We start from the raw sequence: 21,372 nt of genomic DNA, 5'->3' as shown, positions 1-21,372 counted from the left end.
AATAGGGAGTAGACTTAGGGAACATCATTGACAAAGAGGTGGGTTTTTAACTTGGCTCTAAAGGAGTCCAGAGTGCGGGCAGACTTGATGGCGGAAGGGAGCGTGTTCTACAGGGTCGGTGCTATCACCGCAAAGGCACGGTCACCCTTCCTCTTGAGGTTGGTGCGGGGGACCCTCAGGCTGAGTTGGGCGTCAGACCTGAGCCTGGGCCTTGAGGTGGAAGACAGGTCCAGGAGGTCCTTGATGTAGGGTGGGGCGAGACTGTTGAGAGCTTTGTAGACAAGGTGCAGATCTTGAACTTCACTCTCTGCTTTACTGGGAGCCAGTGAAGGGAGATGAGGCCAGGGAAGATGTGGTCCCTCATTTTAGTGCAATATGTTTTTAACTCAAACACTGCAATGCTATTTTTGCTGCTGGTGTGTGGCCAAACATCTATTGATTCACATGGATACATACAGCACATATTGGTATTTTAATGCTTTAATGATTCTCGTCTTCTTTATTGTTTCTGGCTATTCTCAATGATATATTTTCACTATGCTCTTTAATTTCATGGAAGAAATTGGCTTATACAAGTTGGATGAAATACAATTAAAATAATCAATTTATTCTGTCATTAGTGCTGATCTAAAATGTTATTTGTTCAAGAATTAGATTTCTATGAACTTGGAGTTTGTTTTTTCACCTGCTTGCACAATACAATTTTAATTCCACCTTTTCTCTCTGACCTTGTCCATTGCACATTTTGGGTTGTGTTGTTTTATTAAACACTGCAATGCTTTATTACATCTAGTGTGTGATAGTGAGCTGTGGTCACATGGCTAAACATGTATTGATTTACATGGCCAGATCACAATGCACATGTTGGTATATTGATGCTATAATTACTCTCTAGTCATCTTAAAGTCTTCTTGACATTTCTACATGGCTTAACATTTATTGTAGACATGGGTTTATTATAGTGTAATTCGATGTAATCAAATTATCATTTAATTACGTCAGTAATGCTGATCTAACATACTATTAGTTGAATAAGTGGATTTGTATACGCCTTTTGCATAGCAAAACCACTACTAAATCTATTTACATGCAGTGTAGGTTTATGTAATACACATACTGTAAATATAGGTTGTTCTTTGTCATTTGTGGTTGGTCAATCGATCCGTCATTATTTTCCATTACGAATAAGCTCCGTATCTAGGCCTACCAGTAAGATAAGTAGGCTACCCGGTTGTAATTTAGAAAAAGGACGTCTGCAATGTTTCAGCACCACACACGTGGACAGCTCCGTAGAAGATTCAAAGAAAGGAAATGTACTGAGCTAATGGTCGGCCTTCCAGCTGTACAACGTATAAGGGAACAAAAACATATTTTCCCCCCTCCATGCTTTAGGCTAAAGTATGTGCAATGTTGGGTATACTTCATGTGAAAAACTGTACTTCAAGCGACGTATGTTGTATCTACAGCCTTTGTGTTGGAATCTCTGTTTTAAACATTTGAATGTAGTTTTCCAAGGATTACTCTACGCGTCGCTGTTCACTGAATATTGGACGATAGACATGTCTCCACCCAGTTTAACCGTAAAAGGGAGGAATATATTTTCGGGGACACAAACCGCCAGCTCTTTCAGATGGACCATATTGTGCGTGTTATTGGACACAATTACAGAGTAAATGTTTGATTTTAAGGGTTGAAAAACATAATTTCAGATCCCTTTTAGTAAGATTTATACAGTTTGGGATTATGGGACACGTTGGATTATCAGTATCAGCCTCGAGGAGCTGTCTGCTTTTTATTGTGTTCTTAGTGCGGACAAGCCTTGGAGACATGAACTATGCTATTCCGGAGGAGATGAAACGCGGATCTGTGATTGGAAACTTGGCTAAGGATCTGGGGCTGGATGCGAGAGGATTTTCTACTCGTAAGGCTCGTTTGGATATGGATGGCAGTCGTCAACGTTATTGTGACATTAATCTGAATACTGGAGATTTCGTTGTGTCTGAAACAATAGACAGGGAGGAGCTGTGTAGGTCGCGGGTATCTTGTTCTTTAAAATACGAGCTTGTGTTAGAGAATCCTCTAGAATTACATCGTATTATTGTACAGATCCAAGACGTAAACGACAACTCTCCAGTATTTTCTAATAACCGCATCCAACTGGAAATCTGGGAGTCAGCAAATAGAGGAACTCATTTCCTACTGCGCGAGGCCCATGATGCGGATATTGGACAAAACGCAGTTCAAAAATATTCTCTTGAAAAAAATGACTACTTCGGTTTAAGTGTTAATACGAACTCAGACGGAGGGAAATACAGTGAATTAATATTAGAAAAGGAGTTAGATCGTGAACAACAGCAGGAGATGAACCTCTTATTGACTGCGGTTGATGGTGGGACTCCACAGAGATCTGGGACTGTTGTTATACACGTCACAGTTTTAGATGCGAACGATAATTTTCCGGTGTTTAGCCAGAATGTCTACAAGGTCAGTCTACCCGAAAACGCTCCGTTAGGTACAGTAGTAACAACAGTAACGGCTACTGATGCAGACGAAGGACTAAATGGAGAGGTGATTTATGAATTTAGTCGTTTAAGTAACAGAGCAGGGAAACTATTTTCTATCAATCAGACCACCGGAGAAATAACAGTAAGAGGCCCTATTGATTTTGAAGAGGAAACATATCATGAAATGAGCCTAGAGGCAAAGGATGGTTTAGGGTCAGCTTCAAATTGTAAAGTTATAATCGAAATCACAGATGTGAATGACAACGCACCTATTATATTTATCAAATCGTTTAACAATCCTGTTCCTGAGAATGTGTTACCTGGCGCTGAGGTGGGCATAATTAATGTACAGGATGAAGACTCAGAGAGAAATAAACAGGTTCGCTGCTCTATTCAGCAAAATGTTCCCTTCAAATTAAACCCCTCAATCAAAAATTATTATTCTCTGGTTACTACAAGTAAACTAGACCGTGAGATGATTTCAGATTATAACATCACAATCACTGCGACTGACGAAGGGTCTCCACCTTTATCCTCATCCAAGACTATTCATTTATCTGTCTCAGACGTCAATGACAATCCACCTGTGTTTGAAGAACAATCCTACAGCGCCTATGTGACTGAGAATAACAAGCCTGGCTCCTCTATATGTTCTGTTACTGCCAGAGACCCAGACTGGAGACAGAACGGTACAGTGGTCTATTCTCTACTGCCCAGTGAGGTCAACGGTGTTCCAGTGTCGTCATTCTTATCCATTAACAGAGACACGGGGGTGATCCATGCTGTGAGAGCATTTGATTATGAGCAGTTTAGGAGCTTCAAAGTCCACGTTGTAGCCAGAGACAATGGTTCACCTCCGCTCAGCAGTAACGTGACTGTGAGTGTCTTCATAACGGATGAGAATGATAACTCTCCACAGATATTATATCCTGCTACAGCAGGGAACTCCTTGATGACTGAGATGGTCCCCAAAGCTGCTATGGCGGGGTCCCTTGTTTCCAAGGTGATCGCTGTGGATTCTGACTCTGGACAGAACGCATGGCTTTCATATCAGATCGTGAAATCCACTGATCCGGGACTTTTCAATATCGGTCTCCACAGCGGAGAGATCAGGGCACAGCGGGACATTTCTGAATCTGATAGTATGAAGCAGAACCTAGTTATATCAGTGAAAGATAACGGACAGCCCTCTCTCTCTACAACATGTTCAGTATATTTACTTATATCAGACAACTTGGCTGAAGTTCCAGAACTGAAAGACATGTCTTATGAGGGGAGTACTTCCAAACTCACCTCCTATTTAATCATCGCCCTAGTTTCCGTTTCCACTTTTTTCATCACTTTCATTATTCTCATCGTGGCCGTGAGGTTTTGCCGCAGGAGAAAGCCTCGAATGTTGTTTGATGGAGCAGTCACCATTCCCAGCGCGTATTTCCCTCCCAACTATGCAGAGGTGGATGGAGCTGGAACTCTCCGTAGCTCTTACAATTATGACGCATACCTGACAACGGGCTCACGCACCAGTGACTTCAAGTTTGTTACGCCATACAATGACAGCACGCTACTGTCTGATAACACTCTGAAGAAGAACCTAAGCATCTCGGTTGAGGACAGCACACACATGCTGAATAGCGCTGGGGAATTCGAGGTGAGCTAACATGGCTGCACTAATGTGTTTTCTCTCTCACGATTTGAACATTGAAAGCAATTATTATGAATTGTACATGATTAACTTTTTGAGAATGCCCAAGCTATTCCATGTCTTACAATATTTTAATTGGCTAGTATAATCGTCGTGTCCTTTTTATACCATGTGCATTTTTAGAAGTTTGAAGCAATAACCTTACATTAATGTAGCTATAAAAACCATATGCCATTTAATATATAATTGACACGCTAGCAATGTATTTCGAAGTTAAGATAACATCTTGCAGACATATTTCATTGGCCAATGGAATTATATTATATGCTACTGTCGAATATTTCTCTGTTTCAGTGATAAAAGAAGAGGTGAAAACTCCTGGCCAAAGTTTAAAAGTATTTATTCAAAAAAGATCGGGTCCTCAGATTACAGGCACACGAAACAGTCACAACGTGATTCGAGGTAGTCAGCAGGCAGACCGCTCCAGACTCAGCACAGAGGTTTTATAGCGGCCCTCAGCCAATCACATCACAGTATATTCTTGGCCAATCATGATCCTTCCTTCTAGGCCTCTGATTGGCCTAGACCCTCGGGGGCGTGCATGTGCGTGTGTGTGTGACTGCGCATGTGCGACAATTGAAAATCTTCCCGAGATCGTTTGTAATGAAATAATAAAAGTATTTAATAAAGTATATATGAAGTAATAAAAATATACGTGTAATATGTGTAAAATATACGTGAATATATGTGTAAGATATACGTTATATAAGAAGGCTATTAATGTGTAAAAATATACTACACATCCCCCCTCGGACCACCCAGAGGGTGTTCCGAAACTAAATGATCACATAAACCAAAACAAAAACACAAACCCCACATATCACAGCTAAGAAAATATAAAAAATAAAAAAATAAAAAATTAAAAAATAAAAAAATAAAAAATAACTATTAAGAACCCAAAGACATCATGCAAAAAATAGAAACCAACCAATAATAAAAAGAATCTTGAAAATAACAACCACAATTAAACTAAACACAGTCCATCATGCACAAATTAATATAGAAACTTCCAACGACCGATGTTTTCTTTGTCCTTGAAGCGCCAGGGACAGAGGTTACTAGCACATGAACCCAGTTGGAGAACAGCCTTTACCGCTTTCTCAGATTGATATCCTTTCCCAGTCAAGAGTGTTTTCTTCGTTGTGCTAGGAACAGAACCGCTTACCTATCTTTGCATAACCACCACACCACTACTCAACTGACATCAATCACATGATATAGAAAGAAACAAACCGTAATCGAAGCAATTAATCATAAAACATCACTTAATAAACAAATCATCAAAGGAGGAAACAAAATCAGAAAGCAAAACAGAATCCAGCTTTTGCTCATCAGCTATGTTGGTCAACATTAAAGCATTAATAGGAACATCAGAAATACACTTTCCACAACATTTGATCAAAATACCAAGTAACATAATACAGATGATAATGACAACAAAAATAATAGCGACGGACCTGATCATATTACCAATACCTGAAAAAGCAGAATCAAAGAAATCTAACATATTCCAACCGTGTTCTTTATGTAAATCCTCTACACCCTTCTTGTTAGATTCATGAAAATCATGCAAAGCGTTACCAGAATCCGAAATATAACTGCAGCATTCACCGCCTATCAAAGCACAAGTACCACCCTGACTGGCCAAAATAATGTCCAAAGCCATTCTATTTTGGAGAGCTACATTCTTAGTTTCAGTCAATTCAGTGGCCAGGGCAGACACTACAGCATCCGAAGCATTAATGTGTTTTTCAAGAACGGATGATAAGGCACTTAATTCAGTCTGAGAGTTGTAGACACCATAACTTGGGAATATTAGGCCAAAAAACTTCTGAGCGGTAGACAACGCCCTACGACTACGATGGGTTGCTTGTTTGTGAAGTACAGACATCTCCTCCCGAGTAACTTTCCTAATCAAAGGTATCAGATGAGCCAAATAACAACCACCCTCAATCAAAGCAGGAAGCTTAGAGAATGCATCATTATCACACACAAGAAACACATGTTCCGGGAGTTGAAGCTCCGTACCAGGATACGAGAAAATGGTTCCACCTATACAAGACGCAGCCCCTAACTGACGAACCGAGCTGATCTTGGGCCGTACTTGAATGTCAATACAGGTTGTAATATTTACGAGAGGCATGACTTTAAGCTGCGTGGTGCCTTTCTGCCGTCTGGTAGTATTGGTATCATGTAATTTCATTTGAGGCACCATAGCACAATCAACAACTTTACATTTCAATCCAGAAATAACAACTGAACCCCTCCACCGTGTAGAAGTCACACTCCCAGAACATGACAGATGAGGACTCAATGCAGTACCATTTAATTGAGCGAACATAGCTTGGATAATATATATCTTCTTCGGACCTGTTGGTTGTGACAAATGTGTAAGCCTATCAATAATAACCTTCCCCACACCGCTAGGCCTATGGTGTTTGTTAACCGCTGCTGTCAGACGTTCCAACACACCAATATCCACACCTGCATAGGAAGAATTTAAAGGAACCAGAATCGTGCTGGGCTGACAAGAAGAGCTCTGGTTCTTGCCCTGTAAAACAAATGGGGCTAAACCCTGCCAATTATAATGAAGCCATTCTGCTTTAGTTAACGGTATGGGGAAAAACATAGGAGCGGACGCACTTACAGGGACCTGTTGACAAATCCAGCAATCAGAATAATTCATTTTTGAAGCAAAATCTTTCATGATACTAGTGGCAGAATTAGGGTGGGACCGTGTCCCCAGGTGATTAGAATCATACAACAAATAATCGTCAGTAGCGACTACAATCGCCTTCGTAGGAGCCTTCACAGCAACATTTTCAACCTTTCCTGGTAACTCATCGTGAACATATTTATGCACCAATGTCTCACAGTCCAACCTATAGTGGTGTGGAAAGTCAGGCCTGGTCCTACAAATTTTGTCCTTGAAATTGTTGGATTTACTAGCCACCGGTTCACCGATATCACGTCTAGCACACCAATACGAGTTCGACCTCTGGTCAACATTAGTTAATGTCACACGAGTTTCTTGCGTGTTGCTTGAGTATTGATCAAGTGTAACATATGTAGTATCCAATAAATACCACTTGCTCTCTTCGGCGGTATAGATCAAACAATCATCAACAGTACAACGTGAATGTGGGCAAGCAAAAGCTCTACTTGCTATGATCATTCTTCTCTGACGTCCAGGCATAACAGTGTGTGAGTAAAGTGTAACATTGTCCAAAGAAGTCAATGGGGTAGGAACACTAAGGGGTATATTAGTCTCTGAAACGGCATGGCTTGAGTTTCCTCCTAATTGGCCTTGGTGTTTTACGGGGTCTGTCTGGTTGAGGTGTATCACTGACAGGTCTGTGTCTCTCAATGGTACCTCGGTCCGGGCAGCCGCCCGGGTTGCTGACATCTCCGTCTGGAGCATTGTCAGGGTCGGAAGGGGTGACAACAGGGGCAACACCAGGCTTGGTAGAACCCCCAAGAGGGGTGTCGCAGTCACTGGATCCTTCACGGTCTCCGTTGGCCCACTCATCAGTGGGCTGGACAGGGTCTGGGACGAGGCCCCCGGCATCATCTGCATCATGGCGCAGATACTCACCAACATCTTCGTCAGCCTGGATGTCCAAGCTGTGGACTTCCTCGTCCCCAGGGGTCTCCTCACCATCCTGCCGAGGTTCTCCCTCATCGTCCTCATTGGGTGCCTTGATGCAGTGATGAACGTGATACCAGGTGGGGGACCCCTTGATTTGGAGGGCAGTCCCAGTGCACCGAACGACCTCGTATGGTCCTTCCCGTCGAGCCTCATGCCACTTCCGTCTGTAGACCTTCACGTATACCTTGTCACCCGGTTGCAACGCGTCCTTCCTCTCCTGTGCGTTCACCTCCTCTTCACGTTCCTGTTTGTGGAGCACATAAGAAGAGATACTCTTTTGCCGGTTAGTCATGTACTGTACATAGGCTTTCATGTCACTCTCCAGGAGAGCCAAACTTGGCCCTTTCCCACTGGTTCGTACACAGGGAGCTGTCATTATCCTCCCCATTACCAGTTCATGGGGAGTCAAGTGCAGCCCTCGAATCTCACTGGAACGACAGGCCATCAATGCAAGAGGGAGTCCTTCCAACCAATTAAGACCTGTATGCTTACAGACCTTAGAAAGACGGTTCTTAAGGACCCCGTTCATCCTCTCTACTATCCCCTGGCTTTGAGGTGAGTAAATACACCCAAGTCTCTGCTTGATTCCCAACTTTTGTAGTATAAGCTTTACCGTCTTATCCACAAATTCCTTACCATTGTCTGACGATATCCTATCTGGAATTCCAAACCTAGGCATGACTTCCCTGCATAGGAACTTTGCTACAGACTGAGCATCCTTTCTTCGAGTGGGGCAAGCTTCTACCCATCTGCTGAACCTGTCTACTACAACTAGCATGTACCTGTATCCTGCAACAGGTTGAATCATGTCCACATAGTCAATCACTAAATGTTTCATTGGCCCGTTTGGGGTAGGGATATGCCCAGTTCCCACTGGTATTCCAGGTCTGATATTGTTCTTCAAACAGACCACACATTGACCAAGGACATGGTCTATTTGTTCCAACAAATATGGAGCCCAAAAACCATATTCCTTGGTGATCTTGCGTCTAACCTCCCCCCTGGACACATGTGCTAATCCATGGGCTTCCTGTATAAGTATGCCTAATAAATCTGGGGGTGCCACAACCAGTCCCTCATGATTTCTCCATAGACCTGTGTCATCCTGACTAGCTCCTCTTGTTAACCATAGGTTTTTGTCTAGCGCATTTGCCTCACTCTGTAACATCAACAAATCCTCAAGCGTGACCATGCCCTGTAACTGTACTTCATGTGTGACCAGCAGAACTTTACCTGCTTTGTCTGCTCCTGTAATAGCTTTGGCTGCATCATCTGCAGCCCTGTTACCTTGTGTGACATGTGATGAGTCAGATCTGTGTGCGGCACACTTCACTATGGCTAATTCCCTTGGTTTCATCATGGCTTGTAACAGCTTCATGATTTGAGCGTGGTGCTGAATAGGCGAACCATCAGTTTTCTTAAAACCCCGTCCCTTCCATACAGCTCCATGTAAATGACACACATTGTGGGCATAGGCAGAGTCGGTGTATACTGTCACTCTTTGTCCGGTTCCCAAATTGCATGCTTCTGTGAGGGCAATCAATTCAGCCAACTGAGCTGAACAAGGCTGAGGAACAGCCTCGGCTTGTTCCACAATGAACTCCGAATTTTGGGATCGGACTATGGCATACCCGGCACGTAAATGTTCTCCTACCCGGTAACAAGATCCATCAGTCCAATACTCAACGTCAGCTTCCTTTAAAGGCAAAGCTAGTAGATCTGCTCTAAGCTTAGAGTACCTCGTAGCTTCCTTCACACAATCGTGTGGTTCCCCATCTTCTGGGGTTGGCAAGGTCTCTGCTGGGTTAAGTGTGTTACATCTTAGTAATGTTACATCTTCCCTTTCCAACATCCTGTAATAATCCCTAATCCTAGGCATCGTCAAAGTGTACTTGCCTTGATTCAAGAGGTTCCTTAGACTGTGGTGGCAGAGAATGGTAATTGGGTACCCCATTGTTAAGGTTGTTGCCTTCTCGTACATAAGATAAGCCCCGGCCATTGCTCTGTAACATGGCGCGAAACCCATTTCTACCTCTGAATATGCGACAGAGTAATAGGCTATGGGCTGTGGACTAGGTCCAATGCCTGTTGGTTGCGTGAGAACAGCGCAGGCATACTTCCCCTCGGCTGAAGAAGAAACATACAATCCAAATTCTTTGGAATAATCTGGAAGCGCTAAAGCTGGTGCTTCTTGCAATTTGTGTTTAATTGTCTCAAACGCCAAATCAGCTTCCCTTGTCCAAGTAATGCAAGATTGGAGGTTATCACTACCTGTTTCCTTAATCATCCCCCTCAATGGAGCGACTAGTCTAGTGTAATCCTCCACCCATGCTGAACTATACCCAGTAATGCCCAAAAACATCATCATTTCCCTAACCGTTCGTGGTTTTGGAGCCTTCTGAATAGCTTCCAAATGTTCATTTGTGACGCTGCGATGTCCCTGTGTAATGGATTGTCCTAAGTAAGTTACCTTTTCCTGACAATACTGTAGCTTCTTTTTAGACACCTTGTGTCCCTTCTCCGCCAAAACCTTTAACAGTTTAACGGAATCCCTGTGACATGTTTCTTCATCTGGGGCACAAAGGAGTATGTCATCCATGTACTGAATGGCAGTACTACTTATCATCTGTTCTAACCCGTCTAAGTCCTCCCTTAAGACCTGATTAAAAACATGAGGACTGTGTTTGTACCCCTGTGGCATTCTGGTATATTGATAATGCTGACCTTTGTAGGTAAACCCAAATAACCCTTGACTTTCTACACTAAGAGGTATAGAAAAGAAAGCCCCGCATAAATCAATCACTGTAAACACTTTGGCTGTAGATGGAATCTGAGTCAACAGCACATGAGGATCAGGAACTTCAGCTGGATAGCTGACGACTACCTCATTCACAGCCCGTAGGTCATGTACCAGACGATATGAACCATCAGGTTTCGTCACTGGCAGAAGAGGTGTATTGCTTAACGGATATTGAGTTATCTTCAGGACTCCTGCCTCTAACAGTCCTTTGATCTGTGGCTCAATTCCATCAATTGCTTCCTGTTTCAATGGGTATTGGTTTTTCCAAGGGGGTTCTGCACCCGGTATGAGTTCAACTCTCAATGGACGAGCTGATTTCACAAATCCAATGTCTGTACTGTTCTTTGCCCACAGGTCGGCTGGCACATTCTGCATCATTTCTTCTCTGAGGTCTCTGTCAGCTTGTACAGGAAGGATTAGCCGGTTCATTAGCTTCACAGTCTGCGGATGTCCTATTCCTTGAGCAGAGATCATCAGTTTTGTGAACTGTCCATCAATGCTCCTCCAGATAGCAGGGTTTTCTTTTGTCGTTACAAATCTGGCTTTTTCTGAGTCTGCCATCATTGCCCCTAAATGCTTCTGTTTATAGTGTTCAGATATCATAAGTGTCACATGAGGGATGCTACCCTCAATCTTATGCTCCTGATCTAGATAAGTGTCACTGTTTATCTTCATAGCCACTCCCTGAGGGCCTAGGATTATACAACTTGTACTAAGCTGTACCTGTTTTGGCTGATGCTTCAGCCACTCATCTGGGGTTGCATCTGCAACTTCTCTAAAATACTGGAGTGTACAATGCAATGGATCAGTAGGCCTTCTGGCCTCTGCCATGTGTGCCAGGATATAATTGTCCCACATCCTTGCTGGTTCCATTAGGTCTGGGCTAAGCCCTCCCACCCAATATACCATAGATGCGTTGTTGTCCATCATGACAGACAGCTGTCTGTTCTCTTGTGGCACTGTCACCTGACAGCCGTCCGGTGTGCATTTCACGGTACAATTTAACTGGCATAGTGCATCTCTCCCTAGTAGCCCTATTGGCGTGTGTTCTGATACAAGTATTGACAGATCTGCTCTCTGTCCTTTGTACTCTAAGCTTACAAGCTCAGTGGTAGGGATCAGCTGTTTAATTCCCTCGAATCCGATTGTCTTCACATATTTCCCAGACATAGGAAGGTGCGTGGCGTCTTCAGGCTTCAGACAGGTGTAGGCTGCTCCACTGTCCACCATCAATTCTAATGGACGTTGGTTGACCGACACCCATATTGTAGGTTCATCTTCAGGCCTGTTTGTCACCACCAGCTGGCACCCCCCTTTCGGATCTTCTGGGCACCCCTATAGCGCAGCTGCTGGGCCTCCATAGGGGTTCACCACTCCTGGAGCCGGTGCAGCAGGGGGCTTATATCCTCCTTTCTGTTTCCCCCCTGCGCCCCCCTGGTTCTTCTTAAAGCAGGTACGTTTTAAGTGTCCATACTGGCCGCATACGAAACATGGTCCTAGTACCTTCCTCGGTGCTGCGGTCCATCCCTCTTGTGGTGGTCCTTGGCCAGGCTGGTTGTATGGCTGGTATGGAACCACTTGCACCCCTGGTGGCCCCTGTGGGTATGGATTCCCCCCTTGTGGCCCCTGTGGGTATGACTGGGGAGGGACAATTTGCAGTTGCTGTGGCTGAGATGGGACCTGTAGGGCTATAGTCTGCTCTCTCTCTCTGGTTTTCTTGCCTTCTGTCAATTGCACTTGAGTTAGTTTTCTGAGTGAGTCCTCGTCTTGTGCCTTCTGTGCCTGAATCTTCTTTCTAAATAATTCTACTTGGTGTGCTATGTTGTCTATATAAACAGCCTTGCTCATGTGTCGTAGCCCCACCACTTCTGCTAACTTGTTCTTAACTGGGGTAGGGAGACCTTGTTGAATCTTTTCCCTGATTATGGCTTTTTCTAACGGGTTATCTTCGGCATCCTTCCCTGTCACACTTCTCCATTGAGAGTGCACACGGGCAACGAACCCCCGGGGATTTTCATCTCCCCCCAGTGGCTTCACAATGACATTGTCTGGGTGAATGTGAGTAGGGTATGTTTCTCTGATTGCCTTCCACAGCTTGCCTCTGTTTGCTGCGAAGAGTTCTGGATCATAAACGGATGTATCGATATATCTATGAAGTCCCGCCTTCATCAATATTTCCTGCATGGTGTCCAATCCTGTAATGGTAGCTAAGAGTCTTTTCAAGTCTCCCATAGCAGCGTGCGTTCCTGTCAATCTCACGTCGACTTGCGTCGTCCAGGGATGGCCACCATCTTCCAGGACTGGGAGTTTTTCGATCACTTCTGACAGATCTGTATGATTCCAAGGACGATATTCCATCTGGTTACCTCGAATCAGCACTGGGAAGTTCCCCTGAGTTTCCTCTTCTTCCGATGCTGTTTCATAATCGCTTACTTGTGGCTCTGTTTTTACTTCCCGCCTTGGTGTCGCTCCGGACCTTGGGGAGTTCAACCGGGATGCAGGTGATGCTGCCGCTTGAGATTGACGACACGTTTCTCTCTCTACGTCTAGGTCCTGCAGCTGTTGTCTGTAGTCCTCTTCGTTTCTTAGGATTTTCGCACGGAGTTTTCTTGCCCTCCTTTCTCCCTCCTCTTCATCCCTGTCTTCCTGCAGCTTCTTCTTCTTTTGCTTTAAGCTCTCTCTTCTCTTCCCTGCCTTCAGAGACTTCTGCTCATCTTCAGAACTATTTTCTTCTTTTCCCTTCTTATAGCGTATTTTCCCTCCCTGCTTTTCGGCCCTGGCTAGTAGTTTTCTTATCGGAGCACTGTAGCCTCCTTGTGCATTGCTGTCATCACTGGAATCTTTGCTATCTCCTCCACTGCCATCTTCACCGTCATCCGTCTTGTCCCTCCTGTCGTCCCCTTTTCCCCTCGGCTCCTCCTTCTTTTTCTGTTTGGCACCTGACCTGTTCTCTGGTTCGAAGTCCACGGTCACTCTCGCTCTTCCCCTCTCTAGTACATTTTCATCCTTATCTTGGATAGTGAAGGTTCCGCTCGTACTTAGGACAGGGACCTGAGGGTAGATCCGCTGAGAATTGTCCTCCAGTCTCTTGGCATAGGGAGGAGGACTGGAGATTGGAGCTGTGTGTGAGAATGGAATGTTCACTTTCTCTTCCATTGCTTTGGCCAATTCATCTCTTTTTTCTGGATCCATGTGAGCTGTTTTCTCATTCCAAGCTAATGCTACTTTCTGCCCCTCTACCTTGAAGAGGTCTAAAATAGCTAACTCTAACCTGCGTTTCTCTGATCTAATCTTTCCTTTTTGATGCGCCTTATGTGCATTGATAAGTATCTCCAATGTTGCAATTAATTGTAAATCAAAGGTGCCCTCTGCTGGCCATGGTTGTTCAATGTCTGCCCAACGAATATTCCATTTCGTTGATATTTTGCTAATCTCCTTAACAAGAGGATTCATTTTTTCCACTATAGCCACAGGAGATGAATTTGCTAATATTCCCTTGTCTGTATTAACAGCCCTCACAATGTTACTGGGTTTGGCTCCCATGTCTGAAATATTTATACTGCTTAATATGCTGAAAATATGCTATAAGGTGTACTTTTCTTACAACCCACCTTCTGTTGCTGTATCTGCTAAACAGATGCTAGTCCAACTCTTAACTGTGTCAACTGTCCACACAGAACACTACAACTCCGGAACAACGGATTGTTTCAGTGGTATTGTGTATTATTGACTTAAATGTAATCTATGTGTATGTGTTTTAATCTAAATGTTTTTTCCCTTATTATGTATGAAGGTGTGTCACTTAATTGCTCAATCAATACTAATTATAGTTCAGGTCAACTTAATTATTAAACTACAAAGGCTGTTCAACACAATTATCAAATTACAAAAGCAGGTCACGCTCTAAGTCTTTCTGATCCACAACCCCTTGCTTGATCAATCCTCAGATAGAAACTGTTCTGCTATTCTTTAATCAAGAACTGTGAAAAAAGAACTTAACTTCAAATAAAAAGATGTAAAACACGAATATTAATCACAACCTGTAAAGAAATCGACTTGTCATTGGGAAGGAATAAAATGATTAATTATTCATTACAATCTGTAAGGAAATCGACTTGTTATTTGAAAGGAACAAAATGATCAATTATCAATTACAATCTGTAAGGAAATCGACCTGCTACTCGGAAGGAATGCACAATCAACTAGACTTAGTCATTTACACTTCATTGATGTAATCCTGTGGAAGAAAACGTCATCCCTAGACCACTATAAACCAATTGATCAAAGTTTTGTGAAAACTGAAAATGAAATAATCTGAATAATTAATTCAATCAATTTGTAATTACTTAAATTAATTGAAGTAACCATCCATTTATCATTGTAAAAGACTATGTCGTCGACCTCAGGCGGATGCACTGATGGAGGACCAGTGTTCCAAAGTGTCTTATCGTATTCCGTCCACTGGAGAGCAGCAAACAATTAAAAATGTCTTATAGTGTTTCATCCACTAGAGGGCAGTAAACAATTAAAAACGTCCTATCTTGTTTCATCCACTAGATGGCAGTAGATAATAAAAAACGTCCTATCGTGTCTCTTCCACTAGATGGCAGTAAATAATTAAAAACGTCCTATCTTGTTTCGACCAGTAGAGGCCGCCACACCGAAAATGTCTTACAGAATGACTATATCTTACCTAAAACTCACAATCTATCTTTTTTACTTTTACAATCTATACATAAATCAATTGTTAAGTGAAAGGAATGAATGATTCGTTAGAATTATTCACTATATCATCATATACATTGATTTAAAACTTATGGAATCAATCAATTGTTCTGGGAAACAGAAAATGAATGCTCTGAATAATTAATTCAACTGATAAGTAATTAATTAAATCAATGTAATACTGAAAAGTCATTCACAACATCAATCTATGCATTAACCTTTTAGATTCTTTCACCAATATTCTGTTAAGCGGGCCTATTCGCTTCCGCGTGCTCTCTCTGTGTTTGAAATGTGCTGGCCTCGTGTAAACTCCTGTTTTCCGAGTAACCGTACCTTTAAACTTATTTGAAATACCCCGAGATCAATTCACTATATCTCTATTTTTATCAATCCTAGTCTATGTGTATGGTTTTATCGTTATCTTTTAAGAGATGAGTACTGAAATCTATCAAACCCGCGCGTGTGTATTTGAAAAAATGGATGTCAGGGGGGAAAGAAGCCACCCAACACTCCTTTGTTCTTTTACCAAACCGCTGTGGACTGTAAGATTAATCTTCACACAACACTGCTTTTCCACAATAATTATTATTCTCCACGACACAGCAATTCCAAGAATATCTTTCAATGCAGTTCAACGTATTATTTGCCAAGATAATCTTATTCAAATACTCCTACAATGGCATATGCTTTCTACTAGGCTCTGTGTCCCCTGAGTCTGCATGCATTCAGACAAAGAAAAAAATTGGCGCCAATTCAACTAGCGGCCTTGTCCGCAGGTCTGACATGCATTCACACAAAGAAAAAAATTGGCGCCAATTCAACTAGCGGCCTTGTCCGCAGGTCTGACATGCGTTTCAGACAAAGAAAAAATGGCGCCCTTTCTACTCAAGACACGTTTTTCCTCCGTGCTCTCAAGTGAATTAACAATGTATCCCTTTAAAATAGCGCTATTTTCTGCTCACCAACACGGACTCTGCTCTTTCAAACTAGGAATTCCGATTCCATACCATTGAATAGAGCTATCTCCTGACAAACACTTACTTACAAACCACATTAACCAAGCTTTTACACTCCATCAGACTATTGCCTGATACAAACCACATTTATTAGCCTGCTAGGAAAACGTCTCCCCCTAGCTTTTGTGCTAATACCTTGTTCTCAAAACAAGACTACAGCAGCTCCTTCTCTGCTATACCACAATTACAATACCACACACACGATAAAAATCGTACAATTAAAACACTTTTCCCAATACAGGTTTTACAACCCGGCTCTCTCTGACTAACCTCTACCCAGTTATATACTTCAAGATTCGTTTTCAATATAGCTTATTTGATCTACACAGTCTATTTTGCACAGCTTCGCCTTGTACTTACCCTTTGTTCCCCTGAAGAGTTGCAAAACGGCCGGTCATCCAACGCTATGGAATCTCCTGGCTGGCTCGCCACTTATGTCGAATATTTCTCTGTTTCAGTGATAAAAGAAGAGGTGAAAACTCCTGGCCAAAGTTTAAAAGTATTTATTCAAAAAAGATCGGGTCCTCAGATTACAGGCACACGAAACAGTCACAACGTGATTCGAGGTAGTCAGCAGGCAGACCGCTCCAGACTCAGCACAGAGGTTTTATAGCGGCCCTCAGCCAATCACATCACAGTATATTCTTGGCCAATCATGATCCTTCCTTCTAGGCCTCTGATTGGCCTAGACCCTCGGGGGCGTGCATGTGCGTGTGTGTGTGACTGCGCATGTGCGACAATTGAAAATCTTCCCGAGATCGTTTGTAATGAAATAATAAAAGTATTTAATAAAGTATATATGAAGTAATAAAAATATACGTGTAATATGTGTAAAATATACGTGAATATATGTGTAAGATATACGTTATATAAGAAGGCTATTAATGTGTAAAAATATACTACACTACCGAATGTGATTTTTGCTACTGTAATGTACGGGTAGAGTGTTGAGTGGCCTATCCCCTCTCTCTTTCGATGAATTATCCTTTCGAGCTGGAATATTTAGCAAAGCATTATCAATGAAGATACACTGCAATAGCCCAGAGAGAAACCGATGTTTTTTCAACAGTCTTGCGATCCTATCTCCAATTGCTGCTGTTCAACAAGGATTCCAACAATTCCGTTTCAGAACCAGTAATATAGACAGCGCCAACAAGCTACTTTTTCATTGATATGTAAAGGCCTTTGCGAAATGCTTTCCTCTAGGATATGTTGATAATGTTTAATGTGAATTAGGGCCTACACTCTATCATGTCGTGTACCCTAACTACATGTTATGCTACAATTCCTATTTACATGGGTTTCGTTGAAGTAAACGGTTGCGTAAGGGCTTGCTTACACCAACTCTGGAAACGAGAACTGCGAACAGCGCACATGTAAAAAAAAATCTACATGCCACAAAAGTGTAGCCTATAGTTGACCATGTTTGTTTTAATTGCTAAAATCGAAATCAACATGACGATATGTATTACATTTAGAAATGTACTAATTGGCACAAAACTTTACCATCTACCTAAAGTAATATCATTGTATTTGCACGATTTACATTATAGGCTTATTGTTTTCGTGTGGAATACTTTGTTTGAAGCCTATAGTTATTGCAGTTTTTGAAAAGTACTCAGTGTGTCGCTATTCACCAACTATTGTGGAATATAGATCTCTCCACCTTCTAATGTAATATGTAAAGAAAGGAGAGAGGATCGTAGAAAACAAATCTATCGGCAGCACTGAATATTGGGCTGTTGATCTTCAGTCTTTTTTTTTTACATTTTGATCTCACGCAGTCACCAAGAGTGTGGTTGGTTATCAGGTTAATTCTGACAATGGAATACAAAGGATTCTCTCGTTCGGTCTGGATATTCGATCTGATTGTCTTCATGTTCCTTCTGCGGGACAGCAATGGAGATATGAGCTATTCTATACCGGAGGAAATGAAACTGGGATCTGTGATCGGGAATATTGCGAATGATCTCAGGGTAGATCATAACATACTTTCAGCTCGAGAGGCTCGTTTAGAAATGGATGGCAGCAGTAGGCGTTATTGTGAAATAAATCGGAGTACTGGTGATTTGGTTGTTGCTGAGAGAATTGACAGGGAGCAGCTTTGCGGTCGGCGGATTTCGTGCGCATTGGAATATGAAATGGTTCTGGAGAATCCTTTGGAATTACACCGCATCATCATTCAGATACAAGATATTAATGATAATTCGCCACAGTTTACGGAAGATGTCGTGAAATTCGAGATCAATGAATTAGCAGACAAAGGCGCTCGATTTACGCTTAATGAGGCTCACGATGCAGATATAGGACTGAATGCTGTTCAAGGCTACAGCCTACAAAGGAACGACCATTTTACCTTAGCTGTTAATACCAACTCTGACGGAGGGAAATACAGCGAGGTAGTTTTAGATAAGGAGCTGGATCGTGAAAAACAACAGGAGGTGACATTGTTACTGACTGCGATTGACGGCGGAAATCCGCAGAGATCTGGTACAGTAATCATACACGTCACCGTGCTGGATGCAAACGATAATATTCCAGTATTTAGTCAAAAGGTCTACAAAGTCATGATACCGGAAAATTCTCCAATCGATACTTTGGTGGCAACTGTTAGAGCCACAGATGCAGACGAGGGAGCTAATGGGGAAGTCACCTATGATTTCGGGCGTGTTTCAAATGAGGGGAATCAATTGTTTAAACTTGACCCAACAACGGGAGAAATTAAAGTTGGCGGAAAAATTGATTATGAAGTAGAGTCGATTCATGAATTACGGATCCAAGGAAAGGACGGGTCGGGATTGTCCTCTTTTGCTAAAGTTATTATTGAAATCACTGACGTGAACGATAATGAGCCCGTGATATCTCTTAAATCTTTAAAAAAATCCAATCCCTGAGAATGTGTTACCTGGCACTGAGGTGGGCATCATCAATGTACAGGATAAAGATTCGGAGAGAAATAGACTGGTTCGATGCTCCATTCAACAAAATGTTCCCTTCAAATTAAATCCTTCAATTAAGAATTATTATTCTTTAGTTACAACAACTGAACTAGACCGTGAGATTCTATCAGATTATAACATCACAATAACGGCTACAGATGAGGGTTCTCCACCTTTATCTTCTTCAAAGACCATTCATGTATCTGTCTCTGACGTCAATGACAATCCACCTGAGTTTGAAGAACAATCCTACAGCGCCTATGTGACTGAGAATAACAAGCCTGGCTCCTCTATATGTTCTGTTACTGCCAGAGACCCAGACTGGAGACAGAACGGTACAGTGGTCTATTCTCTACTGCCCAGTGAAGTCAACGGTGTTCCAGTGACGACATTCTTATCCATTAACGGAGACACGGGGGTGATCCATGCTGTGAGAGCATTTGATTATGAACAGTTTAGGAGATTCAAAGTCCACGTTGTAGCCAGAGACAATGGTTCTCCTCCGCTCAGCAGCAACGTGACTGTGAGTGTCTTCATAACAGATGAGAATGATAACTCTCCACAGATATTATATCCTGCTTCAGCAGGTAACTCCTTGATGACTGAGATGGTCCCCAAAGCTGCTATGGCGGGGTCGCTTGTTTCCAAGGTGATAGCTGTGGATGCTGACTCTGGACAGAATGCGTGGCTTTCATATCAGATCATGAAATCGACTGATGCGGGACTTTTCACTATCGGTCTCCACAGCGGAGAGATCAGGGCACAGCGGGACATTTCTGAATCTGACAGTATGAAGCAGAACCTTGTTATATCAGTGAAAGATAACGGACAGCCCTCTCTCTCTACAACATGTTCAGTATATTTACTTATATCAGACAACTTGGCTGAAGTTCCAGAACTGAAAGACATGTCTTATGATGGGAGTAGTTCCAAACTAACCTCCTACCTGATTATCGCACTGGTTTCCGTTTCCACCTTTTTCATCACTTTCATTATTCTCATCGTGGCCGTGAGGTTTTGCCGCAGGAGAAAGCCTCGAATGTTGTTTGATGGAGCAGTCACCATTCCCAGCGCGTATTTCCCTCCCAACTATGCAGAGGTGGATGGAGCTGGAACTCTCCGTAGCTCTTACAATTATGACGCATACCTGACAACGGGCTCACGCACCAGTGACTTCAAGTTTGTGACATCATACAATGACAACACGCTGCGTGCTGATAACACAATTGAGCCCATTGGAGAAGGTATCATGACACTGAACTGCGCAGGCGACACATACGAGGTATGATTACTTAACGTAATATAGAAATAGCAAGTCCCTATGAAATGATTTTGTTAGACTACCTGCTTGAACCATGAACTATAATGTTACTTAACTTGAATTCCACCTCATGTTTCTGACACTGTGTAGTTATCACAGTTTAGAGGATGTAGAGGATTGCTTTTTCATAGCCAATGTCTTGTAATAAGCTATCATACCAGCAGGTCTTAGCGAGCTCTCTTAAGGCTAAATGATGTAGTATTGACGCGTATTTCGTCACTATGCAGAACAGAAAGGCATTTCAACGGTAATTATAGTCTCATTCATCCTAACGTTATGTATTGCGTAAGCCTGGATTGTGTGTGCGTTATCCTGAATAGCCTAATATAAATGACATGTTTTCATTATAACACGACAGACAACAACTGCAATACGTAATATAAATATACATGTCGTTTGTTTATTTCAACTGTATATTTTCAATACATTGTCATTATTTTCCATGTTTGATTGATTAATTGATTGAGAATGTTTATTTTGGTCCCCTATACAATTCACAATACAGATATTTTAAAAAAATGTACACAGTCCCAATTCATAACACCAGGACCAAAAAGGTGTAGGCTGAAGCCGTGGCTTATTGCGCCTTGTTACATGTATGCATGTCCCCCCATGAATGCATCATCAAAACATTGAAACTTTTATAAACAAAATTTCACTTATGCATGTCAACCAAAAGTTCAAAAAATACCAAACAAAAACTATATTTAAACCTC

At 42.3% G+C, this 21,372-nt stretch overlaps 1 pseudogene across 1 annotated transcript; it reads left to right on the top strand.

The window, feature by feature from the left end:
- The first annotated feature begins 1,743 nt into the window (after nt 1-1,743).
- Nucleotides 1,744-20,623, top strand: LOC308155813 (protocadherin beta-16-like; annotated as a pseudogene). Its single transcript has 2 exons — nt 1,744-1,921; nt 18,395-20,623. The product of its transcript is annotated as a protocadherin beta-16-like (transcript).
- The last annotated feature ends 749 nt before the right edge of the window (nt 20,624-21,372 follow it).

Source organism: Nansenia antarctica (assembly GCF_963989245.1).
Source record: "Nansenia antarctica genome assembly, chromosome: 4".
NCBI classification, from domain to species: domain Eukaryota; kingdom Metazoa; phylum Chordata; class Actinopteri; order Argentiniformes; family Microstomatidae; genus Nansenia; species Nansenia antarctica.
The sequence above is the reverse complement of the archived record's forward strand: the minus strand, read 5'-3'. Positions and strand labels throughout refer to the sequence as shown.